At 40.1% G+C, this 16,921-nt stretch overlaps 1 protein-coding gene across 1 annotated transcript in view; it reads right to left on the bottom strand.

Annotated features, from left to right (window-relative positions):
• Nucleotides 1-16,921, bottom strand: part of dnajc24 (DnaJ (Hsp40) homolog, subfamily C, member 24) — a 39,195-nt gene that overhangs the window by 5,123 nt on the left and 17,151 nt on the right. The gene's annotated exons all lie outside the window — the stretch shown is intronic.

Below are 16,921 nucleotides of genomic sequence, written 5' to 3'. Positions count from 1 at the left end.
ACAATTGAAATTTCATTAAATTGCATAATTGATCATTTTGGGGTATTCCAGAATCAAGCTTTACAGTGTATTCCATACATGACTACTTTACATGTTTCCTCCAAATAATTATTACAATGAACTTCATGAACACATTATATTTTAATCGGTGGCGATTTTGGCTTGGAAATTCTGGTGGGACTATGCAGGAAAATCTTACAATGCAATTCACAAATACCATGATCAATATCCTTACGACAAAAACAAAGTAGCAAGTGAGAAAGTGGACCGCAGCACTTGACAACAAACAGGTGATAACAAAATTGCAGCTGAATAATGAAATTACACAAGCAATGCCAATCTGACATATATTATCATATCAATAGCACCGCCAAACAGCAGTGTTCAAGATCTCACTATATCAAATAGTCAAGATTGAAAGTGGGAATGGCACACACCCAATATACAGCAATCAATATACATAATCACCACACACAATATACAACAGCAAAAAATTTCACTCTACAGACAGGTAAACAACTCGGTGGGGAGCCTATGTAAGGTTTTATCACCCCACACAAATTCTGATAGTTACGCATTGCATTATCAATTCTATTTAGATTAAAAATAAATTAGAATCAATTGTTTCACTACTACAGGATTCAAAATTTAATAAATTATTAGGAAATGAGCTTAATGATTTCTTTCTGATGAATACTGGGTCAACAGATAAGTTTGGGACTGTTTGGGAGGCCTCCAAGTATGCCCTATTTAGGTTGAAAAGTACTTTTTATGAGAGTGGGAAAAATCAGGGGAACTGTTGGCTAGACAATTACACCAAAATGAAACCAGTTTTACTATACCGGCTGTTAAAAACGAGAAAGGTGAATTGGTGACAAACACAGGGGATATTAACATAGTATTTGCAAATTTTTATGAACAACTTTATAAATCAGAGGTCAATCCAGAGGCTGGTAACTACGAGACTTTTTTCGTAAATATCAACTTGCCAGAAATGTCAGGAGATCAGACAGACCTTTTAAACCGCCCCATAACAGTAGAGGAGGTTAAAAAGGCCATTTCATCAATGAGGGTTGGAAGGTCACCTGGTCTAGACGACTTCCCCTCAGAATATTATAAGAAGTATGTCTACAAACTGGCTCCTATCCTTAAAACAGTGTATGATCAATCACTTACATTGGGAAAACTACCAGAAGCATTTAATGAAGCGCTGATCTCCTTAATTGTAAAAAAGATAAAGATCCAACTGATCCAGGACGTTTGAGACCTGTCAGTCTGATCAATGTGGATTGTAAAATTTTGACGAAGGTTCTTGCTATGAGGCTAGAGAGTGTTCTACCACACTCAATACACTCAAATCAGGTGTGATTCATTAAAGGAAGATCATCTTCAGATAGCATTAGACGTCTATTACACCTCATACAGCTTACTCGAGACGAAAGCCCCCCAATAGCTGCCTCCTCCTTTGATGCCCAAAAGGCATTTGATAGGGTGGAGTGGGGCTTTCTGCGGCATACACTTTGGACATTTGGGTTTGGGGAAGGTTTTATTAAATGGGTGAACATTTTCTATGGGGGGCACATGGTTGGCAAAAGGGGCACGTGTTGTCAATGACCTCTATAGGGAGCAGTAATTTATCTCATTTCAGGACCTCATAGAACAGTGTAATTTAACAGATAAAGGGGATTTATGGAAGTATTTACAGTTAAGGAGTAGTATGAGGTCTGCTTTTGGATTAGACTGGGCAGAGGAAGGAGAAAATAAGGTTCAAGAACAACATCAACTCTGCCATGCTGTTTTTTTAGAAAAATGTCAAATACTCAAACAAAAATGTGTGAAAGCTTGAGACTAATATGGCAAAAAGATCTTGGTGAGATTAGCGAAGATGTATGGCAGGAAATAATCTCAAATTAGGGCTACAAGGGATGCAAGGAGTATTTTCCTTCACTATCGTACACAGATATTATTTTACATCATCGAAATTGTTTAAAATGGGATTAATTCGGGACAATAAGTGCTGGAAATGTCATAAGGAGTTGGGCACATTCCTTCATGCCATGTGGGACTGTCCTACGGTACTGCCCTTCTGGAAGGTGGTGCTGAAATACCTTGAGGGATGGCTTAAACGACCTTTACCGGAATCCCCACAATTATGACTGTTAATGGATAAAGCTCTAATGCCTCAAGGCCTTACCAAAGCAAAGCTCCAACTTACAGTGACCGGTATTATTGTTGCGGCTCGGATCATACTATGCAAGTGGAAGAGCCCACACAAACCAGAGCTTGCGGAATGGTTTCAACTCATGACAGAGACTGCTGACTTTGAAAAGATGATTGCCAGAGTTAATAATAATCCACATAAAACGAGTCAGGTATGGAAAGTTTTAATGGGCTACGTGGGTGGTGTTACGCCATAGGGGAGTGCAAGGCATGGTGGGAAGGAGAGTATCTTATGTGATTGTATTTCTGTATGCTTTATGCTTTGAATGTGCTCAGTTTATTTATTTTTTTATATTATTTATTTTTTTATTAATGTTGCATTTTTTTTATGATTATCCTTTTTGTTTCTCTTTATCCATCCTATCTGTTTCTCCTTTTACTTTCTTAAGGGACTATTAATTTGTCCATACCATATCTGTGACACCCGGAAATGTCTGTAGAGATTTTATGAAAATGACAAATTGAAATGACAATAAATAAATAAATAAATTAGACTCATCTAGCGCCTTTTCTCTTACACCACCACTTCCCTCTTGAGAAATGATTAAATCCTCCAGTCAATGTGATCCCAAACCTTTAATCTCCAACTTCTGCTCAAGTGCTAAAATCCTAAGCGCTCTGGGGCCCTTAACTTCAGGCCCCACTGCCAAAACTGAGTGTGCTGTACACGCACATCTACAAGTAAGTTAAAAGATTTGTTATTTTGCTTTTATTTTGATAGCCATGACACCGGAAATCTTGACTGAGCCTGCAACCAGCAGTCACACAGTCCAACCAAAATGCAGATGATGGTCATCGTCCAACAATAACTTGAAACTCTACGTAGTCAACAACCAATTAAGTTGCTCAACGATAGCATTGTGATATACATTGCAAATGGTCTGCTCCCTCTCTCTACTGTTGAAAATAAAGATTTTAATGAATATTTATTTTATATTAAACTTTATTCCAAAATGCTCAGATTGTATAAAGGCACATCAGACTAGTTTGATGGGAAACGCTCACTATGTTTGTCTGACAATAGACCTATGGTTGTATCAATCAATCAGGTAATTCAATGGGATGACAGGCCATTTATTGTTGGTTTTGATTTGCAGAGCATTTTGCTGGGCTCTCTGCATTTTAAAGGTAGTCACACAAAAGAGAATATTTGGCAAAATGATGACCCACACCATGCCTGAGAGAAGACCAGCGGATGCGGGTGGGCAACAGAAGTCGGCGGAGTGGACAGAAAGAACTTCTCCACCCCTTACCATCTTGTCCGGAGCTGGAAAACCGCCATGTGGCACTGACAGAGAGCCCTCTCAGCAGGGCCCACTCCCCGACCATCATTTGCTTCCACTGTGGTGATCGGAGATTCCATTGTGTAGGGACTTCCGTTCCCCTCCCACAGCACCCCAACAGCAGTCCACTGCCTCCCTGAAAACCGTGTGCTGGACCTCAACGCACAGCTTCCAGCAGTACTTGACCTACACGTGAGTGCCACGGTGGAAAACATTGCCAGAAATGATGAACAAACTGCCAATATGCAGTCATGAAGGAACATTTCCACACCTTACTCAATTCCCTTAAAGCAGCTGGAAAAAACACTGCCAGTTGACTCTACAAAAGAGGCACAGAGAAATTCAGCCATCGTTTCTCACTGAATTCTTGGCTAAAATGAACATGTTTACTTTTATTGACAACTTTGATCTGTTTTGGGGGTGCCCTGCATTTTTTATTTTTTTTTTAAGTGAATGGACTGTACCCACACAGATACTACCCCAAAATATAATGCACTATATTTCGCCAGGACTAACAGATGACCTATCGCCACCCCTTGTGTCGAATTTCAAAACAGACCCTTGGAGAGAGGATCTTATTTTTTCTAGCTTCAGATGTTGCATCGTCTCTCTGACCCAGTGGGAATATGAAGGGGGAAGAGGGTCTTTCCATCTGAACAAGATCAGACGTCTGGCCAGTAGTGTACAAAAGGCCACCATATTGGACTTGCAATTACTTAAATTCACAGCCTGTGGAGTGACACCAAATAAAGCAGTAAGAGGGGATGGATCTATCGACTCCATTAATATTCTAGAGAAAGTATTGAAAATTGACTGCTTGCAGTCAATGCTTGCTTGCATCTATCGCAGGTAGGATTTAACTTCGGTCTAATTTTGGACAGCCTAACCTTTGACCAATGAAGCTGGTGCACTATCTTGAATTATACAACTGTATGCCTTTGATAAATACAATTGTGCTCATAAGTTTACAAACCCTGGCAGAATCTACGATTCTTTGACCATTTTCCAGAGAATATGAATGATAACACAAAAACATTTTTTCCACTGTTCCACTTAGTGGTTGGGTGAAACCATTTATTGTCAGACAACTGTGTTTTCTCTTTTCAAATCATAATGACAACTGAAACTACCCAAATGACCCTGATCAAAAGTTCACATACTCTGGTGATTTTGGCCTGATAACATGCACAGAAGTTGTTTGAATGGCTAAAGGTAACATCTTCACCTGTGATCTGTTTGCTTGAAATCAGTGTGTGTGCATAAAAACTGAGTGAGTTTCTGGGACCCAGACAGACTCTTGCATCTTTCATCCAGCCACTGACGTTTCTGGATTCTGAGTCATAGGGTAAGGAAAAGAACTGTCAACGGATCTACGAGAAAAGTTAGTTGAACTGTATAAAACAGGAAAGGGATACAAAAAGATATCCAAGGAATTGATAATGCCTGTCAGCAGTGTTCAAACTGTGATTAACAAATGGAAAAACAGGGGCTCTGTTAAAACCAAACCATGGTCAGGTAGACCAACAAATATTTCGGCCACAACTGCCAGGAAAATTGTTCGGGATGCAAAGAAAAACCCACAAATAACATCAGCTGAAATACAGGACTCTCTGAAAACTAGCGGTGTGGCTGTTTCAAGATGCACAATAAGGAGGCACTTGGTCTGCATGAGCCATTACTGCATAAAATGCCACAAAGTATCTCACCTACAATACGCCAAACAGTATACAGACAAGCCTCAAAACTTCTGGAACAAGATAATTTGGAATGATGAGACCAAAACTGAACTTTTTGGTCACAGCCATAAACGTTACATTTGGAGAGGTGTCAACAAGGCCTATGATGAAAGGAACACTATTCCTACTGTAAAGCACGGAGGTGGATCGCTGATGTTTTGGGGATGTGTCAGCTACAAAGGCACAGGAAACTTGGTCAAAGTTGAAGGTGAATGCAAGATGAATGCAGCATGCTACCAGCAAATACTGGAGGCAAATTTGCACTCATCAGCCCGGAAGCTGCGCATGGGACATATCTGAATGTTCCAACAGGACAACGATCCAAAATACAAGGCCAAGTCGTCCTGTCATTGGCTACAGAATAACAAAATGAAGGTTCTGGAGTGGCCATCACAGTCTCCTGACCTCAATATCATTGAGCCACTCTGGGGAGATCTCAAGCGCGCAGGTCATGCAAGATAGCCCAGGAATTTACAGGAACTGGAGGCTTTTTGCTAAGAAGAATGGGCAGGTTTACCATCTGAGAAAATAAAGAGCCTCATCCACAACTACCATAAAAGACTTCAAGCTGTCATTGATGTTAGAGGGGGCAATACACGGTATAAAGAAATATGGCATGTAAACTTTTGATCAGGGTCATTTGGATGTTTTTTGTTGTCATTATGATTTAAAAATACAAAACAAAGTTGTTTATCAATAAATGGCTTCACCCAATCACTAAGCCTGAGTGGAAAAAAGTTTTTGTGTTATCATTCATATTCTCTGAGAAAAGGAAAAAAAATTCTGCCGGGCTTTGTAAACCTTTGAGCACAACTGTAGATGATGTGTGAATCCTCCTAATAACTTTCTGCCTGTTCGAGTTAATCTAAAGTTGACAAGTTAAATAGGCTGAGAAGGCCATATATCTTACCTATAATCTGCTTCAAGTTTTTCCCCAGCTTGAAGATGGAGTCTGACAGATACCCGGGGATGTAAGGAGAAGCAGTTGGAATGTGAGGCAATAAAGTTTCTCAATTGTAGATATCTAAAGAAGTGGCATCTACCGATATTAAACCTATCTACTAGATGTTAAAAGAAGCAAAGTTATTGTCTACATATAGATGTTGTAATGAATGTATCCCACTCTTGGACCACACACCAAAGGCTGCATCCGACACTGAGGAAGGAAAAGTGATTTTTTGTTAACGGAGCAAAAAGGGAGAGGCTGTTAAAAGTAAATGATCTCCTGAACTGGATCTAAATTTTTTACAGAGTGTGCCACAACAGGGTTAAGGGTATAAAAAAAGAGATGGGCTGGTAAGGAGGAGGATCCAAAGGAAGTATGTTCCAAGGTTAACCATTTAGGGGTGTTTGAGCTGTCTATATCTGACATCCAAAACATCAGTGCTCTAATGCTGGCTGCCCAATAATAAAATTAAAAATTAGGAAGTGCCATGCCACCCTGAAGACATGGTCTTTGCAATATGCATTTCCGTATACGTGTTTGTTTTTTGTTTTTTTGCTGTTGTTTTTTAGATAAAGGTCGATATGAGCTTATTTATGAAGCGGAAGAAGAATTTGGTCAGAAATATGGTAAGGTTCTGCAACAGATAAAGGAACTAAGGTAGTACACTCATTTTGATAGTATTGATCCTTCCACTCAGGGAACAACAGGGGCAACAGTTCCCAAAGTTTAATGTCCTGTTTCAGACCATCTAACAGGGGCAGAACATTAGCATTATATAGGTCTTTACAGTAATGTGTAACCCAAATTCCCAGATATTTAAACTTTTTTGTGTTTATTTTAAAAGGGGTTGCACTGAGAGAGATGTTTTCTGCAGATACGTTGATCGGTATTAAATCACTTTTTTGCAGATTTATTTTATAACCTGATATTTTGCCCAACTTTTTCAATGTGCCCAGTAGTTTAGGGAGACTTAACAAGGGATCTGAAATATACAGCACCAAATCATCTCCATAATGCATAACCTTACACTCTATTCCCCTTCTATGGATTCCCTTAATATTAATATCTTGTCGAATAGCTAATGCTGGCGGTTCTATGGCAATTGCAAAAAAGAGCGGAGACATTGGACAGCCTTGTCTGGTGCCTCTTTGCAGTTTAAAATAGGGAGAGAGGTTATTGTTGGTACGTACTCCTGCCATTGGAGGAGTAAAAAACCTTAATCCAGGACACAAATTTTGGACCAAAGACGTTTTTTTTCAAGAGTGTAAAAAAGATAGTCCCACTCCACTCTATCAAAAGCTTTCTCAGCATCGAGAGATAGCAAAATCTCTGGAGTGTTAGATGGAGAGGGACTATAAAGGATATAAAGAAGGAATCTAATATTAAAACATGAATAACGGTCTTTCATGAAGCTTGTCTGGTCAGCTGAAATAATTGAAGGAAGAGCTACCTCAAGACATTGAGCCAAGAGCTTTGCAAGAAGCATTACATCTGTATTCAAAAGGGAAATCGGACGATATGAACTACAGTGAAGGGTATTTTTATTTTTATCTTTCTTTTTATCTTTCTTTAAAATAAGGCAAATAGTTGCCTCTCGCATTGTTGAAGGGAGTGAATTTGAAGAGAGTGATTCTTTAAAGACGGACAGAAGGAGAGGGGCAAGTGTTACTGAAAATGTCTTAAAAAACTCCGATGGGTAGCCATCAGGCCCCGAAGATTTGCCAGTTTGTATCTTCCCAATCACCTCTGTGACCTCTTCGATGGAGATACCACCTTCAGGATCTATTTTAGGAACATCGAAATTGCAAAAGAACTTATCTAATGAAGACTTATTGTGTGGTGATTCAGAGGTGTAGAGGCAGAAATAATAAAAAAAAGCAAGAATTTATTTCCAAATGTTCTGTATGTTTTAGACATTTTTCATCACTTATGGTAAATGGTCTTATATAGCGCTTTTCTACCTACTCAAAGGTACTCAAAGTGCTTTTACAGTCAGAGACACATTCACCCATTCGCTCACGCAAGCACACACACATTCACACACCAGTGCCAGTTGCACTGGGAGCAAATGGGGGTTCAGTGTCTTGCTCAAGGACACTTCGGCATATGGCACACTCGGGGATCAAACCGTCAAAAAGGTCAAACTCTGTTTAGGCGTTGTTTGAGTATATCATCTGAGGGCGACTGGCTATATTTCATATCCAGTTTGAGAATATAATTTGTCAGCTGTTTAAGGCGCTTGGTGTTGGCTTTCTTCCGCAATGCACAGAAAGAGATAACCTGTTCCCATAAGTAGGCTTTCAATGATTCCCACACTGTGGAGAATGACATTCCTGGTGTCTGATTGTGGGTGAGAATAGAATATTATTTCTGTGTTAATAAAATTTACAAAAGTATCTTCTGAGAGAAGTAACGGATTAAGTCTCCATGGACGACAGCTGGAATCTGCACTGGGAATATGTAACTTCATATTCAAGGGAGCATGATCAGAAATAACTATTGACTGATATTCATAGGCAGTTACCATTGGAAGGAGTTTCTTCCAATTTCAAGAAATAATCTATCCGTGAGATCGTTTTATGGACTGGGGGAAAAAAGGAATAGCCCCTAGATATAGGGTTGAGAAAACAGACATCAGCTACGCCATAAGCCTGAAGAAAGAGTTCGATCGATTGCGCTGACTTTGATTCAGAAGAAGTTTTAGAGGAGCTACGGTCTAAATGAGGGGATGTGAATCCCTGTTTGAGATCCGAGAGAAGGTGTTAATAAAAAGGGTATGATCATCCCAGTTAGGGGCATAAATGTTAGCTAAAATAACTGGAAATCTGTAAAGACGACCCACTACTATTCTTACTAACTAGGATTGTTGCTCCCTTTGCTTTAGAACCAAAGTCGGAGTGATATGCTTGTCCTATCCATCCACCTCTCAGTCTATGATGGTCAGTAGTGCGGAGATGAGTCTCCTGAAGGAATGCAATGTCAGCTTTAAGATGACTAAGATATGTTAATATCCTCCTGCGTTTAACAGGATGGTTCAAAGACATTCCAACTTACAAAGTTAACTATGCACCCTGAACTCATTCCTAAGTTACTTGTATTAGCCATTAGGAGTCATGTTGGTCAATATTCTATAGATACACCCCAAAACCTCAACAAGAGGGAGTTTAAAACATGGAGGACAGTCAAAAATATAACCAAACAAGATAAGTCTGGTAGGTTCCCAACCCCTACCACCTAACTGAACACAGCGGCTGCAATACCCTTCATAAACACAACCACACATTAAGTGGGGAATAACTTAGTGTCAAGTAGGCTGGCTCCCGCCCAACACTGCACTCAGAATGTAGAACCAAAAAAAGCACAACAAATCTTTAAGCCACTATTAATGCCCGTGGAGCAATATCCCATCCAATAAAATAAAAATAAAAGATAAAATAAATAAGTAAAAAAAAAAAAAAAAGGAAATCAAATATAAAAAGAATATAAATCATAAATAAATATATGACACTGGGCATGTACCTATGTACAAATATCTAAACAAAGATATCCACAGGTACCACTCAACTGAGGGATCATCTGTACCCTTGACCTTTAAGTCAAAGAAAATAACCAAATAGTAAAATTTAAAGTTCGGGTGTGAGGGTCACGACATGCAGTATACTGGCAAATGATCTAGCCAACTCATTCATCTTTAAGTAATCGGTGAGGGATTACATGCATAAGCATGTATATAAATGAAAATAAACATTATTGACAAACATTTGTACTCACCCTGTAGTATAAGAGACTGATGATGTTAAAGCATGTAAATTAAGTAATATACAATATACATACATATACAAGTAAAAAAAAGTAACGTCCACGTCTTAATGTCCATCCAAAAGAAAGGAGGTGAGAACAAAACCTCACTGTCCTCACTTCAGAGAATCCACTGCCAGAATAACAGTCTTAACGTAGGCCATCACCTTCTCCGGGTCCAGGAAATCTTTGTTATCTCCGTGGAAGGAGATGCGAGTCGTGCTGGGAACATAATCCCATAATGGTTCTCTTGTCAACCTCGAAGAAGGTTCCTGACGTTGTTGAAAGCGGCTCGGTGCAGTACATCGATGCAGTCCTAATAGTAATGCAGCTTGGCGATAATCACCCGGGGATTTCCATTGGGCTTTCTCAGTGCAATTGCTCTGTGAGAGTGATCAACCAGAATATCCATATCCATGGATCCATTCATGTTTAGAGACTGAAGCAGTGGAGCACGAGCCAGGCTCCTCCGCAACTCCCACTATACGAACATTGCATTGTCTCATTTGCCCCTCCATGTCCTCCGTCTCCTCACTCAGATTAACCAGCTCTGTTTTAAGTTCAGCGACCACCACCTGTAGCCCGGTAACCTCACCTGACCACGGTGACAAATCTCCCTCCATGTCGCTGATGGCGACCTTCATGTTGTCCATGTCAGAGCGGATGACCACAGTGCTGTTAGCGACTTCAGATTTGACTTCTTTCAGCTCATATTAAACAAAGTTGAAGTCATCAGTAAGTGCATTCTTTAGGTTGGCCCTAATAATAACGGAGATATCTGCCTTCAGTGAGGAGATGATATCCGCTTTCAGGCCCTCAGAATCCATTTCTGACACTGGCTGTGATGCGATTGTATTCTCATGCGATTGTCCTTGTGACCTCGAGCCGCGTTGACTTTGGGCCCAACACTTGTAGGGCCAGTGTATTTAGAGTCCTGCTCACCATTATTGGCACCCATGAAGTTTAAGTACATAATGTGGAATATCTTCTGGAAAAAAATGAATCATGTGAAACATTTCTTTTCTATAGAGAACTTGTGTTTGATACAAAAGAGCAAATGATAAACAACAATTTAAAACAATAAACAATGGGAGAAATAAATAGAAAAACTTAAAGCTTGCTGTGTCACTGGTATTAGCACCCTTTCCTGTAAATCAGTATGGAAACACATTGTGACTCACCTGTGGTAAATCACAAATGAGAATCACCTGTGATAAATTTTCTGTGCCCATGTGACATGAATTAGCCAATGAATGATGACTTCTGTGTTTTTAAAAAAAAAGCCATCTGTTATCCCTTGTTCCTTTGTCACAATGGTGAAGATAAAGGAGTTGTCTGAGGACATCGGAAGTGCAATAATTAGTAAACACAAGACCTCCAAAGGGTATAAGGTCATCTCCAAAGATCTTGGTATCCCTGTTTCAACAGTGGGTAATGTTATTAAGAAGTTTTCCAAGCATGGAACTGTCAAGAACCTCTCTAGACGTGGGAGGAAGAGAAAAATTGATGAGAGATTACCATACGTCGCACACTAAACAAAACAAGGCTTCAAGGGCAAAAGTGAAGGAAGATACCATTGATGACGAAAAGACATAAAAAGGAACGACTAAACTTTGCCGGAGTACCTGGACAAACCACAATTCTTCTGGGAAAATGTTCTGTGGACAGATGAAACAAAAATGGAGCCTTTTGGCAATGCACACCAACAATTTGTTTACAGACAACACAAAGAAGCCTACAAGGAAAAGTACACCCTACCAACAGTTAAGCATGGTGGAGATTCCAAAATGGTCTGGTACTGGAGGCCTTGACCGTATCACAGGACTCATGAAATCAGCAAATTATCAAGAGATTTTAGAGTGAAATGTCCTACCCAGTGTAAGAAAACTTGGTTTGAGTCGAAGATCACAGGTCCTCCAGCAACAAGACAAAGATCCAAAGCACACATCCAAAAGCATGCAGGAATGGTTGAAGAGGAAAAAATGGAATGTTTTAAAATGGCCAGCAATGAGTCCTGATCTCAATCTGATTGAAAATCTTTGGTATGAGCTGAAATCTGCCATTGGGGAAAAGAAACCTGCAAACGTTCAAGAGCTTGAACAATGTAAAGAGTGGGAGAAAATACCGGCTGAGAAGGGCAGAAGCTTATAGATGACAAGAAACGTTTGGAGGCTATCATCACTGCCAAAGGGTGTGCAACCAAATATTAAAGAGGGGTGCCATTATTGCTGCAGATGCTGTTTTTTCTGTTTCTTCTTTGAAATACCAATTTCTAAGTTGAAAAAACTATTTTCTTTGTTAAATTACTTTGGACCTCAAATTAAAAGATCCTGATGATATAAATTTGGTACATTTCCATTTATTTCTGAAGATATTGTAGAAGCTCCTCCTTGAACCGTCACCTTATCGTACTTATCGTGGCGGAGGAGCTTGAGTGCCCTAATGACCCTAGGAGCTATGCTGTCTGGGGAATTTTGCCCCTGGTAGGGCCTCCCAAGGCAGATTGGTCCTAGGCCTTAATTTATTTGTAAATTAAGGTATTTTAGTATTTATATAGCCAAAATATATAAAATATAAAATCTATAAAGAATTTTCAATTTTCCAATTCTTCAAATGAATTGAACTGAAATTCCAAATTTGGAATTTTGCACAAGCCTGCTTTAAAATCTAGGTCACAGTCTTCAACTCGGAGGATGAGCACATAGACTGCTGTGTTGTTTTATTTTTTATTTTTCGGAACCAAATATAGATCACTGTGCACTCAGGTGATCGTTCCGTTGAGACAAGCGTACCAATTTTGTTAAAGGCTTAACAAAGTACACCGTCTTCTACCTGTGATCTTCCCCACTGCTTCCGCGGAACTAATCACATCGCCACGCCAGAAGAGCAAAGCATGGACCGCTTGCCCTAAGCAGAGGAATGCGATGCGGACACACTAAACGGATCTCTTTTTCCTTTTGTCTATCTCCGATGGATCAGAGAAACTACCTGTAAGAGTTTTGTGTCTGGGCTGAGACATTTGAGTTAGTGACATTGAAACTATCAGCTGGTGTCACGATCCTTTTGTAATCTCTCTCTTTTCTTTTCTTCTCTCTGACACACACACGTACTGCTCTGCATCGCCCACCACCTTGGCTCTTAACGAGTGCCGTCTTAGCTCAGGAGAGGTGTCGCAGCCTACGTCACCTGGCTGCCATTTTGGAACGTCATTTTACTCACATGACTCCGTCACCATCTTGACCGCATCACTCTTGTAACGTTGCCATTTTCTCTCTCTCTGCCTTTCCCCTTTTATATGCATGCACACATACATACACACACACACATCATGGTGGCCGCTGGGGTAGAATAAATGTAAAATATATTTTTACAATTTCAGTTATAAATGTCGGTTTTACGGAGTACTTGGGTTGTAACCAACACCTGGTGAAAATTGTCAATAGCACCTTTAGAAATAAGTTTACTATGAAAAATTGTGATGTGTTTAATACTTATTTTACCCACTGTATATGTGTGTATATGTGTGTGTGTGTGTGTATACAGAGAGAGTCACGTTATGACATGAATATACAGAGTGAGCCATATTGATTCATACACAATTATAGCTGTTAGTAAAAAATAATTATAGAGTACAGTTTGAAATAAAATTTTAATTTAATATCATGCCATAGGTATGTATGACACCATTATGTGCCATGCCAAGAGGAGGTTGTCCTTCACCAAGTACCTGCTCAGTGCCATTCAGGTGCAAGGAGTTTTGTTCCCACAACACAACATTACGTTCCCAGATTCAGCACTGGACACCACGGTGGAGGCCTCACTGGACAAGGCCAGACTTAAAACAGAGCTGTCTCTGATCTACAATAACAAGGAGTTCCAGAATTGCAGTCGTGCACTGGCTCTCTTTCAGGTTTTGATGGAAAATAGCCTTCAAGACACATTCACAGAAACTGTAAGTCTTCTAAACGTCCTCATCACCACACCAATGACAACGTTAGAAACTGAAAGGTGCTTCTCAACTTTAAACAGGATAAAAACGTTCCTTGCTTCCACTTTGTGATAATACCACTCACAGTTGACTGTGGAATTTTTAGTAGTGAGGAAATTTCACAGCTGGATTTGTTGCACAGGTGGCATCCAATCACCTTACCACACTGGAATTCGCTGAGCACCTGAAAGAAACCCATTCTTTCACAAAGGATTGATTTTATACGCCTGTGGCAATGGAAGTGATTGGAACACCAGAATTCTATTATTTGGATAGGTGAGTGATTACTTTTGACGATATAGTGTATCTTAAGTTTTTCAGAGGATGATTCCTAGTGTACAGATATTTATACTGGCCTCCCACCCATGCATGGGCTGTGTTCACACAGCTGCTGGCCCTGGTAGCCATGGAAACAGAACTCTGAGGAGCAGACACACCAACAAGTACAGGAACAGATTCACATACACACAAGATGGAAGAATATGGCTTCTCAGAGTCTCACACAGACAGCCATATTATTATGACCCCTTTGGCAACAGCTGATTGAGTGATTAGACAAATGAACACACACAGACTGCCATATTATTATGAACCCAGTTATAGCATTACAGTCATAGGGCAGACCCCAACCCCATGATGCCCCCCTTCAAAGGAATGAGTTGCCATGCCAAATCGCCAGCAAGTAGAACGTCTCTCATTCTCAATCTTAAATCTCAAAGTCTTCCTCACGCTCAAACAGTGTGGAGATGTGGAGAACTGGCTTTTTCACTGGCTTTTTTCTGGGAGGTTGATTGATGAAACTGTGTTGAAAAGGAGGGAAACTTTCAGAGGATAACTTTAAGACAGAGGGAGACAGCCGGCGGCACTGGAGGAGGATAGACAGCCACATTGTGATTTGTGGTGATGGAGGGGACCTTGCCGTGTCCGGACATGCTAGCTTCCCATTGACCACCACACACCTCACTGAAGCCTATCTGCCAGGCTGGGCCCCACTGCAGCCTTGGCCACTTAGCCTGGCTGCAATCTATACCAACAGTGGTAGGGGTATCTGTGAAGACCACCAGAGACCCCTAAAGAAATATAACTTATCTAATAACTTTTCTTGACAAAAAAGCAATATACACATATAAAAATTCATGATATAGAGGCATGTCACCCCTTAATATGGAATAACAAAAAAAGAAATCTGTACATAATACTATGTTTTGGGAAAAATGTCAATATTGCAGACAGGGTCCTTAGAAAGGAGAACAAAATACAAGCCACCTGGACAACAAACTGTAAGATATAGGCTACATCAAGTTTAAAGGTACTCCAGAGGAGGCAAAGACACTGCTTATTAGTGAACTTTCTGAGCTGGACCTATATATCTAATGCACTTGATCACATAAAAACTTAAGGTATGAGATGATACATATTATTACAATATCTGACCTATCTGAGATCTGAGATTTTCCAATTTATTTATATAATCAAAACAGATTAGGAGGTGGTGTGGCTATTCTCATGCGTGATCATTGTCTTGTTAAAAGGAGACAGGACTTGATGTTATAGGCCACCTAGAACCAGAATATTTAAATGGATTATGTAATATGCTGGACAGAGTGATGAAAGCAGAGAATACTGCCTGGGTGATCTAAATATTGATTGGCTATCTGACAACTGTGTCTGAATAAAAAGCTTAAATCTATGACTGAAACCTGTGGTCTATATTAATTAATTTATCAACCTACAAGAATTTCTCATAACAGCACAGGATCTTTAACATCAACTTGTATTGATCATATATACTGATATTCCTAATGCTCTACACCTGTTTCTCTACCAGTTGTCTTCAGTGACCACGAGTTTGCTCTCTTCAGGAGAACAAAGCTACCTAGAGCTTGGCCCAAAATTATAATGGAAAGAACTTATAGGGCATTCAGCGAGGAGAATTTTCTTACAGAAGTAGGTAACATTCAGGGGGTGAAGCAAGTGCTATTGATGATGTGAATACTTCTCTCGATTTATCTATGGATATTTTTACTATTACAAAGACACAACTAGAATCCAGGCACCGAAGCCTGGTGTTGTGGCTCACATATGCTGTCAGGTAATATTAATTTAAGCTGTATTTTTTCTATGAAGTAATACCTTAAATTACTTCTGAAGTTACGTCATGGAGGGCTGTCAGATAAGTTTGTTGATGTTTTTGTTTTGGCATAGTTACGGCCGACAGCAACTATTTCAGTTCCAATAATAAGTAACAATAAAACAATAATCAGAATATGTGCGATAACTCCCCCTCATACCTTTAACGTCCAGTCGGGCACTATTGTGCCACGTTGCACCACAGACTGTCCAGGAGTTGACTGATAGCACCGCACCAGCAGCACACTAAAGCTAAAAGGAGCGCGCTGGCAACCATAGACTGGTAGAAGGTCTTGAGGAGTCTACTACAGGTGCCAAACAACCTCCTTAGGAAGAACATCCTGCTCTGTCCTTTCCTGTAGAGGGCGTCTGTATTATGTGAACAGTCCAGTTTGTTGTTGATGTAGACACCAAGGTACTTCTACGCTTCCACAATCTCCATCTCCTCACCCTGGATGGTGACTGGGACAGATCTCCTCCGATTCCTCCCATAGTCCACCACCGCCTCCTTTGTCTTGCTGATGTTGAATTGTAAGTGATTCCAGTTGCTCTACACAACAAAGCTCTCAATCAGTCCTCTGTACTCCTGCTCGTCATCATTGGAGATACATCCGACGAAAGAAGAGTCATCAGAAAACCTTAGGAGGTTGCTGGTACCGGAGTTACCAGTTGCAGAAGTCGGAGGTGTAGAGGTTGAAGAATAATTGTGCCAGGACAGTTCCTTGGGGGCACCCCGTTTATGTTATTTTGTTCTCAACACATTCCACTATGTAATGAAGAAAGATTTTCAATTGGAATATTTCATTCATTGAGATCTAGA

Source organism: Mugil cephalus, chromosome 10 (assembly GCF_022458985.1).
Source record: "Mugil cephalus isolate CIBA_MC_2020 chromosome 10, CIBA_Mcephalus_1.1, whole genome shotgun sequence".
In the NCBI taxonomy this organism is placed as follows: domain Eukaryota; kingdom Metazoa; phylum Chordata; class Actinopteri; order Mugiliformes; family Mugilidae; genus Mugil; species Mugil cephalus.
This window is presented reverse-complemented; position numbering and strand designations above follow the sequence as displayed.